The sequence below is a fragment of the Triticum aestivum genome, chromosome 3B (assembly GCF_018294505.1).
Source record: "Triticum aestivum cultivar Chinese Spring chromosome 3B, IWGSC CS RefSeq v2.1, whole genome shotgun sequence".
In the NCBI taxonomy this organism is placed as follows: Eukaryota; Viridiplantae; Streptophyta; class Magnoliopsida; order Poales; family Poaceae; genus Triticum; species Triticum aestivum.
In genome coordinates this window covers 338993103-339006655 of record NC_057801.1, presented here as the reverse complement: position 1 = coordinate 339006655, position 13553 = coordinate 338993103, and positions in this window count along the sequence as shown.

The following is a 13553-nucleotide window of genomic DNA, read 5'->3' as shown; positions in this document are numbered from 1 at the left end:
CTGGGCGTGGGCCTGGCCGTGGCCCAGCAATCATCCCCAGCAAGGCTTGCCGAGAGCCTCGCACTCGTCCTCGGCAAGGGTCTTGCTGGGAGTGTTCGTCTTCTGGTCCCACGTGGGCCCGCAGGCCAAAAATCTTTGTGAAGATCTTCATGCTACCACACATGCGTTCCCAATCTTGGCCTTAACGTTGTCTATGGTGTCAGAACTCTCAGCCTCAAGGGTGGTGGCCTTGCTGGTGCTGCGTCGGTTGCCCCGGCAAGGAGCTTGCCGGGGCTACGAAAGCCGCCCCGGTAAGGATGTTGCCAGGGGAGGTCCAACTTGTCTTCTGCTCCTTGTTCTCTATATTGAGAGTTGTCTTGGAAGTCTTGTGTTCTGTCTTCTGCTGTCCTTCCAGGCCCGACCACAGGCGAGGCTACAACTGCCCGTGCACAAGTAAGGGGTATAGAAAGATCCCATACTTTTGTACACCGACATAGCCGTAGGGTTCATGCCTGGTGTTTTGAGGAAGGTGACCTTGACCTTAGGCGTCTAGTCCGCCAATGTTACACACAAGTCATCACCGAAGTGGGAAGACCCTTACCGGGTAGTACGAGTCACCAGACCTGGCGCAGTCCGTCTAGAGATCGGAGATGGCACTCTGTTGCAAAACTCATGGAATATTGAGCATCTCCGCAAGTTCTATCCGTAAGACTGTTGGAGGAGCTTGGGAGCATCATTCCCACCGCTGCCGGGGAGGAGATGCAACTGCAGATGATGGTGCAGCCGCCTGATGAAGATGGTGCGGGCGGCGATCAGTTGGAGTCAGAGTCATCTCCTTCCAGCCTGCTACGGTCGTCATCGCCATCACGATCCTCCTCGTCGCTGCCGCTCAAGGAGGGACTTTTGTCACTTGTAGATCTCTCCGCGCAGCACCCTAAGCGAATTCCCAAGTGCCCGAAGACCTTGATGGAGAGCAGGCCGCTCTCCACTAATTTGAACTGGAGAACTTGCCCCTCTGTCAAGCTGTGGGCATGGGCAAAAGTCTTCCAACCACGACGAAGGTACATAACAAGAGGAGCTGGGAAGTCGACATCGACCCACATGTCCGCATTCCCACAGCCCCTCATGTGCAACCTCAAGGCATGCTACGGATCGAGCTCCATTTCGCGGGTGAACGGGGTAGAGAGATGAAGATGGCCACACAGAGGCTTGTACAACCTGATGAAGAAATATCGGGGATGATCTCCAGCATGGCCTTCCATTGGGGGAGGAGCCACCGGCAGGGGTGCAACTGGAGCACCATCCCGTCCTACTCTTCCTCGAGCACCACGGCAACCTTGACCACGCCCCCTCCCTCCTCCTCTCGTGACGGGCTCCACCGCCGCGAGCTCTGGAGGAGGAGGAATGTGCTGCCAAGTGGAAGCGCTCGTCGCTGCCATTGGAGCACAAGCACGCCCTCGCCCTCTCACCATGACAAGCGGAAGAAGACTGTGAAGAAATAAGAAGAAGGAGGTGCGTATGAAGAAACACTGTCCCTTTTCCCTTTTATAGAAGGGAAGGGCCAGGGGCTGGCCTCTCACCCCAAGGGGGGCACTCCACTCATTCAATACAACCTCAAGAGACATGGGTAATCAGGATCGACCCGCTGCTCCAACCAGCGACGCCAGATTTCCAGCTGCGGCACTCACACACGTGCCCTCCACGTCCATCACCTACCCTTCCTAAGGCATGATGGACATGTGGCGGATGGGTCAGAAGCATGGAGGCAAGTGGGATGCCCGTTTACACCACCGTGATCGTGGGGTATGAGTGCCATGCAGGCCATGATCCGAGCCTTTTTCATAACATAGTGCACCACGCACGGGGAAACCAGAAACTGGCCTGAAATCAAGACTAATGAAGAGGCAAAGAAGACCTCAAGAGACCAGCCTCTTCAGCAGCGCTGCCTGTGCACTTGTTAGGCCCTACCCCAACGATGCTCGGCAGCGCGTTCGAGGCAGGCACGGGGGCTTCTGTCAGTGCAATAGACCCGGGGCCCGTTGCCCTGACTGTGCAATAGCACCAGAGCAGACGAACAAGAGACCAAGAGATTCAAAGCATCATTACGCAGATCGAAAGGATCCAAGGCAAGATAGAGAAGCTAGATATTATCAAGAGAGAAGCTTCCCACGCCGGGCAGGCGAGCCCAACAAGGGGCGAGGCCACCCCAGAAGGAGATGGCCAAGGCATCTCGGCAGAGCCTGCCGGGACCCATGGATACCAGATTACTTCACCAACTACTCCACCTCGACCCACATCATCGATCAGTGCGGTGTCAAGCCACATGATGATTAAGTGGAAACTATTTGCCACATGGCGGCCACTTCCTACCAATTAAACCCACAGATGACACCCGTCCAGTGACGTGTCAAGCGAGTAGGCGTGGAGCTAGCAAGATAGCCCGCCAAGCCTTGTCGGGCAACCAATGACGTGACACTAAGTGGTGCATTAAATGCACACTATTAGCCTGCAGAGTTAGGTGCGATAACACTATTTGTTATCATATCAATATCTAATGAATAATTTGCCACTGTGGTAACCCCTTGATCTTTAAAAGGAGGCCCATGGCAACCGTAGAGGGGGTTCGGTTCACGAGTTTGGACAGCTAGACCACTCGCACCCCCATACGCATGTAGCCGCTGCCGCCCCGAAGCAACCCCCGCCGGACAAGTGTACTACGCACCACCACCACCACCACCTTTCCACCATCAATCCACCAAAGTAGGAGTAGGGTTTTACGCCTCTTGGCGTCCCAAACCTGGGTAAAATTGCCCATGTGATCTCTGTCGTGCTGTCTTGCATTGGTCTGCTCTTTGTGCAACGTGAGCCCCCCCTGCCAAACCAGCAAGGGGCCGTCCAGGTCCCATAGGTGGTCGTGGTTTCCCGCGACTCCAATGCATTGCAACGCATCCAAAGTAGAGTAATACATATGCACCAATTTCATAGAAAACATTCTAGTTTTGATATACACATATCACTAAAAATATCTTATGTTTCACTCAAAATATATTCCTTTGGCTGTTTTGATGAGATAAGGTAGGAATGTAGTGGGTCTCAAGATTCGAGATGTGGGACATTGTTGCAAAAACCCATGTGTGTGAGAGAGAAAGAGTGAGAGAGGAGGTGCATAGAGTGCATGTCTCACAAAGACACGAAGTGCAAGATGTATTACCATAAAATGAGGTAATAGTTTGCGCGTGCATGACCGAGAGGGTGTGTCTCAAGAAGGGACGAAAAACCTACATAGATACAAGGAGCGAAAGTGTGTGGTAGATTTATAAACCAATGTAGAGATTGGTCGATGAATATTTGTGAGAGAGATAGGAGTCGGGGGTGCGAAAGCCAGAGTTTTGTGTGTGATAGAGAGAGACGGTAGTTAGTAGGGGCATCGAAAGCTGGAGTTGTGTCTATGTGAGTGAGAGAGGTGAGGGAGAGTTTGTATGATTGGTAAACAAATGAATAATGTCAGTTTTGGAACAGAGATAAAGACGGAAAGGAGAGAACCCTAGAGAGAAAGGAGAACTGAAAGACGAGTGAGAGTGTGTATGTGGCGGTGAAACAGAAAACTTAGGTAGCTATAGTGATACCAAAGAACGTTAGAGACGTGAGAGATAATGAAAACCATGTAATCTATGAACATAGAGAGTGTGTGGCAGTTCTCGAGGGAGATAGCGAGAGACCGTGTTTGAAAAAAAGGGACAAGCATGTAGTGAGGGTGCGGGTGAGATGGAGAAAAGAGAGTGATAGCTACATGAAGGAGCACACGACAGAGACCTAGAGAGAGATGGGCATGAAACAAGATTCAAATATTTAGTTCTGTGTATAGAAGATGTCAACATAGAAGGTATTCAAAAATTTAAATTCCAGATAATGGTACAGGTAATTCATACTCGAACCAAAATTGATCTATCAAACAAGCATACTATATTGAATTTTCGCGCGTGTATGTTATTTAATATATTGATATTATCGATCCATACATTTGAGCTGAACATATTTTTTTTCAGAAATTTCAATTGAAAGTTGAACATAATTTGGTATAAATTTTTTGAATTCAACCTTATGATTTTGAGATCATTGCATTTGTAAATAATATTTTATATATAAAGGAGCATAATTCTTTGTTATGCTTTTGAAAGTAGATATAACAAATTGATGTATAAAGATTTGTATTCGAATACAAAATGGATCCTGCCTGAAAGAAGAAAGAATACAAAATGGATTGGAATTGAGTTGCACGGTAACGTGCAATCCTTTTATGCAAAATTTGAACGAAGAGGGGAAACTCGCGGTAAATGCCCGAAACCAAAATCTGCGAGATGGAAATTACTGCCTATCTATGACACGCAAAGCATATCGGCTCGATATCTATAGGTTTCGATAGGGGTAGACTTGTAATTTCATTTAAACATGACACAACCGCCTCCGCGTCTCACCTCCCCGGATTCAAAGATGGTGGGCACCAAAACAAACTCCCTCGTCGGCCGAAATCGCCTCTTGCCTCCCCGGATTCATACATGATGGGCGCCAAAACAAACTCTCTCCTCGGCCGAAATCTCCGTCGGCAAATATTCGTTGTATGCGAGTATACCGTCCTATCCCCAACCGACTAATATTGCCATGATGTAGGAAAGTTTAAACAGGGGCTAAGTTTGTAAATTTCCTCCCATTTGAGGCAAGTGCGTCCTGAAGACATGGTTCCCCAACCTCTCCCTCCATTTCCCCATTCGTACTCCGTGGGCGGCAAAACACCCTCTTCACCCTAGTCTCCTCCATCCGCCACCCCATCAACCGTCATCCTCCTCCACCATGCCGGAGTTGTTACCCCGTCATCGTCCATTACAAGAGATCAACCTCTCTTCCACGACTACGGACCAAGATCCTTGCATCGCATCTTGTTTCTTCATCCGCACTGTCTTCTAACTTGTCGGGGCCGCTCCTATGATCGTCTCGTCCACCGCGCTAGGATATTTCCCTTGCCACCACCATCTGCTCTCCTAGATCTACTTCCACGCGGCCGATAGCCATCTCTACTGCAGCACCCTCAACACCTCAGCAGATGCTTACATGGTGCCACACCAGAGGTGGTACTCTTTCATATCTACTCAAGTTATTTATCTGAGCAAGAAAATAGATCGCCATTGCTTTACTATAATTTCTTATCCATCACTTTGAATCATATTGTGCTTGTTAGTTGAAAGCAAACTTTGGTTGCAAAAGTTGCCTTTGTCCGGTTTGCACCTTCAGATCCGCCATTGCATGCTCACCACTATACTCGCAATGCTTATGGTTTGCCCTTTTTATATTCCACATTAGCTTAAGTGGTAGTCGACTAAATTTCAATTTGGGGTCAGTCCATTTTTTAGAGCTCGCCGGAGGGTAGGAAGGGGCTCGACAGAGGGCTGCCCCTTTATCTATCTTACGGTTTAGGGTGGGGACATTCGTTGTGGGGGCGGTCATCGGGCTATGGTGGGGCTTCACCGAAGGCAAAACTCGACACGGGTGGGGGTGGGGTGGGGTTGGCTAGAGGAATGGTCTGGGCTAGTGGAAGACTAGATGTTGTGCGCGGTTCAGGGGAGGCCGGGGGCCGATGGTTCGTCCGGCGGCCCGTGCGGTGGTCTGTAGGGGAATAATAAGATCCGAGGAAGAAGAAGGGTTAGGAGACATAGGATTTTCATCCAACCGCCTGAAATGGTCGACTGACCCCAATGATGAAAGTCAGGCAACTTGCATGTAAACATTCTCATATATTCAGTACCATCATCGTAGGTGCTTCGAGAAGTGCAAGGAGTGCTCCTCAACCCATCAAGCTAAACAACATGCCACTCATAATTCCAAACTTACTTACTCAAATACGAATCTGATATGATGCTGACATGTTGTACTAAACAGAGAATGTTTAATTGGTCAGCTAATATTCCTACTTTACTTTCGAAAAGCACGTACGCCACATACCGAGGGACAGCAGGGAGTTGCATTGTTTATGCGCTCTAGTCCATCATGTGTGGGCAATGAACATTTTATTATCCAACATTTGCTTGCTCTTCTTTAGCATGCTGCTCGTCGGTTCTTCTTTAATAAGTACTCTTTCCGTTCCTATATACAAGTCTTTGTAGATATTCCTCCATGGACTACATACGGAGCAAAATGAGTGAATCGGCACTCTAAAATGTATCTATATACATCCGTATGTGATCCATAGTGTAATATCTACAAAGACATGTATTTAGGAATAGAGGGAGTATAATAGTAGTACAGTGTGTTCCTTGTAGTGAGGAGGAGCAGGGACATTTGCAGTGTACAGGTCTATTCGGCCGCTTGTCATGGACGCTTTCAACTCTTCGTGTTGGTCTTCATGTCGCTTGTCATGGACGCTTTAAACTCTTAGTATTTGATCGTATATGTCGCCTTTGAGAGTTAGACAGATAGGAACTTTATTGAGGCTTGAGTTGTAGAGAGCTGGTATCCGAAGCCATTCTAGCTGTACCAGCAATAATAGCACATATTTTCCAGAAAGTTCCACTTTCCTCATTTTACTCCTGATGCTTAGGGTTTTCCCATTGTATCTACACTATGATCTGTGTAGGTGCTCTGTGTCCTACTGGAAGAACTCCACCCTTTAAAGCTAAATAACACACCAATCATAATTCCAAAGCTTAGTTGTTCCAATACATATGTGACATGATATTCGTATTAGTTAACAGACAAACATTTAATTGGTCAGCTAATGCTCCCACTTGAGTTTCCAAATGCCTGTGGCCACATAGAGAGAGACAACATGGAATTGCATTTCTTTGGATGCTCTGATTGATCGTGGGTGGGCAACCAACATTGTATAGACAAAAACAGAATCTCCATAATATGCTTCCTTGCTATTCTTTGTAAATACTACAGTATGTTCCTTGTCAAGAAGGCAAGCAGGGAGATCCGCATTCGACAGGTCTATTTGGCCGCTTCTGCAAATTGCTTTCAGCAATTCGAGTTGGTCTGCCATAATATCCAGGAAATGCTGGGAGCTATGCAACCTTTGAGAGACTAGACTGATAGTAACAGTAGTGCGCGTTCAGGTGAATAGACCTGGCCTGTAGGTGATCGATAGACTTTGGGTTAGTAGTGGCAATACAACCCCATATTTCCTAGCCAGTTCCACTTCCCCAATTTATTTATGATGCTTATGTTGTTTCCCTTTTATCGACACTACAATCTGCATAGTCGCTTTGTGTCGTAATTGCAGCACTCCATCCTTCAAGCAAAACTACATGCCACTCATATTTCCAAAGCTTACATTTAATTCGTCAGCTAATGCCTAATGTTACTACATGAGTTTTGAAATGCATGTGCGCCACATATAGAAATGTTGGAACACTATTTCCCTGTGCACTCTTGTTGTCACGCAATAAACTTTCAACACAATATATTATGAACCTATCATCCGCCAACTATCCTTTATTCTAGAGCTCCCAATAGGAGCCTATTTTTTGTGTAGTTCTGCCAGATTATAATATTGTGCGCACAAATTTACAGCATGCTAGGGCTCTCTCATCCAAACCCTACTCCTGTTTTGTGGTGGATTTGCCTCACAAGGGGCTGAGGACGAACTAGTACAAGGGAAGAACAACCTCGTGAGGTCTGCTCTGGTGTGAATGTGAGCTGAAGGGGTTCGACCCCCTGCGATGGTGGTGGCTAACCTATACTTATAGTGGCCTTGGTCCTCTAACCCCAAAACGTAGCTGGGAAGGGATCCCATAGTGGCTAACTCGAGTGGGGACAAGTAGTACATCTTATCCTGACAAAAGTTGTTCTTCTCCTACGAAGCTCCTGGTCATGATGCTGCGGTGGGATCGACGATGACATCCATCATGTCGTCCTGGCGGTCTTGGTCTTGTTGCACGGGAATGGAAACATTTGGCTGATTCCTCGGGAGTCCGCGCATGTGCTTGCCTCCTTAGCACAAAAGAGGAAACCCGCTGGCACCCGCCTGGCCTTGGTCATCATGGCTTGCGTGACCGCAACCTTATGAGGTTGAGCGCCTGCATAGAAATCTCCGCTCCTCAGGAAGTAGCCTAGGGAGGCTGCTCCCTCTAGAGGTCTTGGTATCGTCCGCCTCGTGAGGCTTGCCCCCCCCCCCCCCGCGAGGGTCTTGACTTGCTGATGTCGTAGATGGGTCGTACCAGGCCGTCGATGAAGCCTTGCCATGGGCAGCAGGTAGGCAAGTACCCTGGTTCCCAGAAAGCCGACATCTTCCTCGGGATGGCTGGTACGCCAACTACGACGCCGTTTTGGTGGCATACATCTACGCCGCATAAACCAATTGACAAGCAACCAAAATCAAGATCATCAAAACATTGTTATACTTACAAAATAATAACGTCAACAAGAACATAAATAATAAACAGATACTATATGAGATGCATACCCCTTGATCCCCTCCTATTGTGCACAGTGTGTGATTTTTTTTAATTCTTAAATTCTAAGTCCAGTTTAAAATTGAACTTTTTGTCACATCCCTAGTTCTGGTCTACCTAGTACCAGCATCTATTGTTGTATCATGTTACTTTTCACAGAAAGTTGAAATGGGGATGACAGAAACCCCCAGCACCATCCAACTTAACTAGGGTTACTAAAATAATTTTCCAATGAAACTGAAATGCCCTTCTAAAATGTTCATCATCTTTGCCTTGGTCTAGAACCTTTGACAAAAATGGTGCACAATTTTCTAGGACATTATTGGGTCACTAGATTAAATCATACTCTATTTGCATTTGAGCATTTAAATGCTATAAAATATTTTAAATGTCACTATAATCACAAACTGAAATGTTTACTATTGGAAATATTCCAAACAGTTGCCATAGTCAGTTGCATGATTTTTGAAAGTGCCTAACTATTTTTATTAAAGCCCTGAAGTCTACAGAATAAAGAAAAGAGAAACAAAAAGGGAAAAAGGGGCTAACCTGGGCTTACCTCACGTGGCCTGCTTCTGTAGGAGAGGCCCAGCCCACCTGGCAGCCCAGCCACCTGGCTGGCCCACCGATGGCAGGGGCGTCTTCTTCCTCCTGCCACAATGCAGAGAAGAACCTAGCCACGGTGCCATGGCATGCCACGCCAGCAGCTGCCTGCCTGGCTGCCCCCTCATCCCCCTGGACGCCTTCCGCAATGCCACGCAACCCCCCGACCCCTCTCACTCTCCCTGTCCTCCTACCCCTCCTCTGTTTCTCTCTCTCGAGCACACCCGAGCACTGTAGTCACCGCCGCTCACTGTAGCCACGCCCACCGGCCCTCCCTCGCCCAACTGACATGCTCGAGAGCTCTGCCACGCCTCCCCCCGTCAACTCCATCGAGCCACGTCAGATGGGAAGCATCGCAAGGCCTCGACATCGTCATCTTCTACCTCGGGTCACCGAGATCGTCGGCGCCAATTTGCGCCACCCAGGTCATCCCCGGCAGCACCATTAGCACCATCCTCCTCGTCGTGATCCCCTCTCCGTCTTACCCCTATTCCCCTCCTCGCGCTCGACCTCTAGCTTACCTCCCCGTCGCACCCATAAGTGCCTTGCCGCCAGCGATGTCGCCTTCACGGCCATGGCTCGTTCCAGTCACGTCTGGGTGCGTAGTTGAACTCCTGGAGTTCCTAGGGGCCCATAGAGCACTTCATACGGCGTCACATGGCTTGTAGCCTCGCCTGCCTCACTCCCGTAATCCGGCCGCCGCGCCTCCCACCGTCGATGTTGTTTCCGTGCACCCCAGCCATCGCCGCTTGCTGCGTTGGTAGCGCGCGAGCGTGCGCTTCGTGTAGAGCCCCTCCGCCGCCCGAATGGTCGCTGGAGGAGGAATTCCGACGACCTCCGCCATGACTGGCCTTGCCGGCGGCCTTAACTCTGGCTAATCACCGATTAGGCACTAATCAAATGACCCCCAGGGTCATTGACAAGTGGATCCTGGCCCCTGTAATTTTGGTTAAGTTTTAAACTAAACTTAACTAACCCACTGATGTGGCACCGTTAGATTAGCTTATTAGGGTTAGTTAGTGACACTGACATGTGGGCCTCGTGTCCTGCTAATTTTAGTTAGTGTTAAAACTAACTCTTTTAGCCCCTCAGTAACTGACCAGTGGGACCCACTGGTCAGTTTTGACTAGTTTGACCCCGTTGACCTACTGATGCAGTGATGACGCAGAGCTGATTGATAACTGATTTCTGGGATTTTGAATAAATCAAAAATGATTTATGAATTTCAGAAATGTCCTAAACTTTGAAAAAAAATCATAGAAAATAATCTATAACTCCAAATGAAATAATTTATATATGAAAAATGATCAGAAAAATCCAATCTATCCATCTGTACTGGCTTCATGCATGTTTAAACAACTTAAAATTTAGGTTTAGATCAAAACATCATAATGCACTATTTGAATTCATAGTTTGAGTTTGGAGTTGAACCTTTGGTTCAAAATGACCCAAACCCATCTGGTTGTAGTTGCATTAGGCCAGCACACTCATATTGCCATGTCATGATCATGCATCATATTGTGCATTGCATTGATTGTGTCTTCTCCTATTTGCCGGTATTTGTCCCTCTCAGTAGACGACATTCCGATGATGAGATTGATGACACCGATGAAGAACTATACTATCTTCAGAAGCTCTAGGCAAGCAAAAACCCCTTGTTCATTTTGATACAATCCCACTCTCTCGCTCCTGCTCTCTTTTACTGCATTAGGACAACAACGATTCATCTGTTACTTGTTGTGGTAGTTCAACCACTTCTCCTTTGCATGACCTTTCATTGCCACAGTAAATAGATGAAACCCACTAGCATGAGTAGGAGTTGTTTGAGCCCTGATGTGCCTACTCAGTCATGCTTGTTTGTCAAGCCTACTACTGTTTAGAGTATTCTCAGGTCTGATTCATCGAGAATGAATTGGAAAGTGGTGAACATGTCCTACTGTGTGTGAACTAAGTGTGTGAACACGATTTGGTAAAGGTAGCAGTGAGAGGCCATGTAGGAGTACATGGTGGGTTGTCTCATTGAAGCCTTCCTTAGGAACTGAGTTCTTTGTTTGTGATCCATGAACAGCTACTACCACTCATTGGGATCCTTAATTGATCCTCTCGACTTATTAGCCGCCCTTGTCCTCTGTCCAGGAGTTGCAAGTAGTTTCTGGTGTTCGTAGTATGCTGGAGGCCGGGCACAGCACTGGCCCGAGGGGTGGGCTGTAATGCGGTAGGCACGTAGCACGGTGTACCGGGCGCCCGTTTGGTGTCTCAGGAACCCTGCTCACATCGTTCGGGGTTGTATGTGGAAACTCCGGCCGGACTCCCTTCGGATGGAACCTGAATAGGCAATAAACCTGGACTTGGACTTGTGTGGTTAGTCAGGTCATGGCCGACACCCTCGCTAGGCCTCCGCTTGAAGGTTGCCGAGATACATGACGTGTACATGGCGGTAAGTGGTGAGAGCGTGTGTGAAGAAGTACACCCCTGCAGGGTTAACATCATTTATTCGAATAGCCGCATCCGCGGTAAAGGACCTCTGGGTTGCCTATACAGTTCATAGACAAGTGTAAGTGGATACTCTAAAATGCGCAAGATAAACATGAGTGCTATGGATGGCATTCTCGTAGGTCGACAGGAGCGGATCCAGAGTGGTGTATTGATATGGTAAATATGCGGACTTGTGTGCGCCACCTCAAAAGAGTTACTTGCAGTCGTAGGTCAGGATAGCCACCGAGTCAAAGCTGGCTTGCTGCAGTTAAACCCCACCATCCCTTTTTGATAATGATGCATATGTAGTTGATCTAATGTAAGTCTTGCTGGGTACATTTGTACTCCGTTTGCCTATTTTATGTTTTGCAGAGAGACTTCCGTCTCACTAGTAGTTCCATGTGGACTTCGACCTTTAGCTTGTTACCTCAGCTGCGATCTTGTGCCCTCGGCAGGATCTGGTAGATGTCTGTACTAAGACCTATTAAACTTCTACTTGTGCTTTGACTTGTATGCTCTGAATGTTGGGTCATGAGACCCATGTTTGTAATATCTCGCTCCTCGGGGTCTATTGAATGAAATACTTGAGTTGTAGAGTCATGTTCTGATGCCATGTTGTATTTGCACATATCGAGCATATTGTGTGTACGTTATTGAAATGTTTGGTATGTGTGGGATCTTACTATCTAGTTGTTTATCCTTGGTAGCTTCTCTTACCGGGAAATGTCTCCTAGTGCTTCCATTGAGCCATGGTAGCTTCCTACTGCTCAGAACACTTCGGCTGGCCGGCATGTGTCCTTCTTCATTCCTGTGTTTGTCCCTTCGGGGAAACGTCAGGTGGTGATCCTTTAAGTCCTTGTAGCTTGCTACGACTTGGGATTCATTCGATGTTGATCGACACATTCGTTGATGGGTCATGTATGCCTGTCCCTGTAAGTTAGCGCCACTTTGGGTTCATGACTAGCCATGTCAGCCCGGGTTCTTTGTCTTATGGATGCTAGCGACACTATGATATACGTGAGCCAAAAGGCGTAAATGGTCCTGGGCCTGGTAAGGCGACACCCGTGGGAATACCGTGCCTGAGGCCGCAAAGTGATGTGAGGTGTTACATGCTAGATCGGTGTGTCATAGGATCAGGGTCCTGATAGCTTTGGTATCAGAGCCCGACTGCCTGTAGGATTACAAAGCCAAACTGGTCGAAGTTGAGTCTAGAAATTCTTTAGTTATATAGGGGAATTGATTGTGGATGGGAACATAAGGCTCTTTTTACTCCTTATACGTTATGCCATTCTGATCCAAGTCATCTTATCTTTCCTACGGGGTTAAGGAACTAGGCTTCCTCTTCTTTCTATCAGGATCACATGTTACTAATCCATAGACTCCTAAGATTAGTGGATTCAAGACTCAGTTCAGTTCCTACTATCTCCGTGTATTGATAGTTGATCCCAAATCCTTGATACTATGAGGATCGAGTGGTTATGCCACCATTTCGCAGGATATCTCAAATCTTTTTGAGCATTTACAGCCGTTATGATGTCTGAGTCGTCCCAGGTTTCTAAACAATCTGGTGCATTTGCAAATCCCTTCTTTCCATTCCTGAAGTTCCTTTGTGCCAGATCAACCACACTAACTAGTGTGTTGAGGTACTGCCTCGGCATTTATGTTGGAGCTATTATTACAACCCTAGGTGTCTAGAGTATCACCTAGTAATCTAGCCATGTTTTGTGTTTCCAGTGTGATCATTTTGGCTATCATTCTTGAAAGCATCCTGTTATGCAATTTAGTTAGTAGGTATTCTATTCCTGGGTGTTTGAACCTGAGATTCAACCTACTTACTTCATGTTGATAGTGTTCGCTCGTTCCTTTAGGTTATTAGTAACCTTTGCATTAGTCCTCGAGGTCCGTGGTATTTCCTTCTTCCAAATACTATGAACCACTTATGGCAGAAGTGTGTTGGATCAAAAGATCACAACAGGAGTGCTCTCGATGAGTTCTCCATTCTATATTGTGACTCTGCCAGTTCAACCTTTCTGCATGGGTTATCCGGAAGAA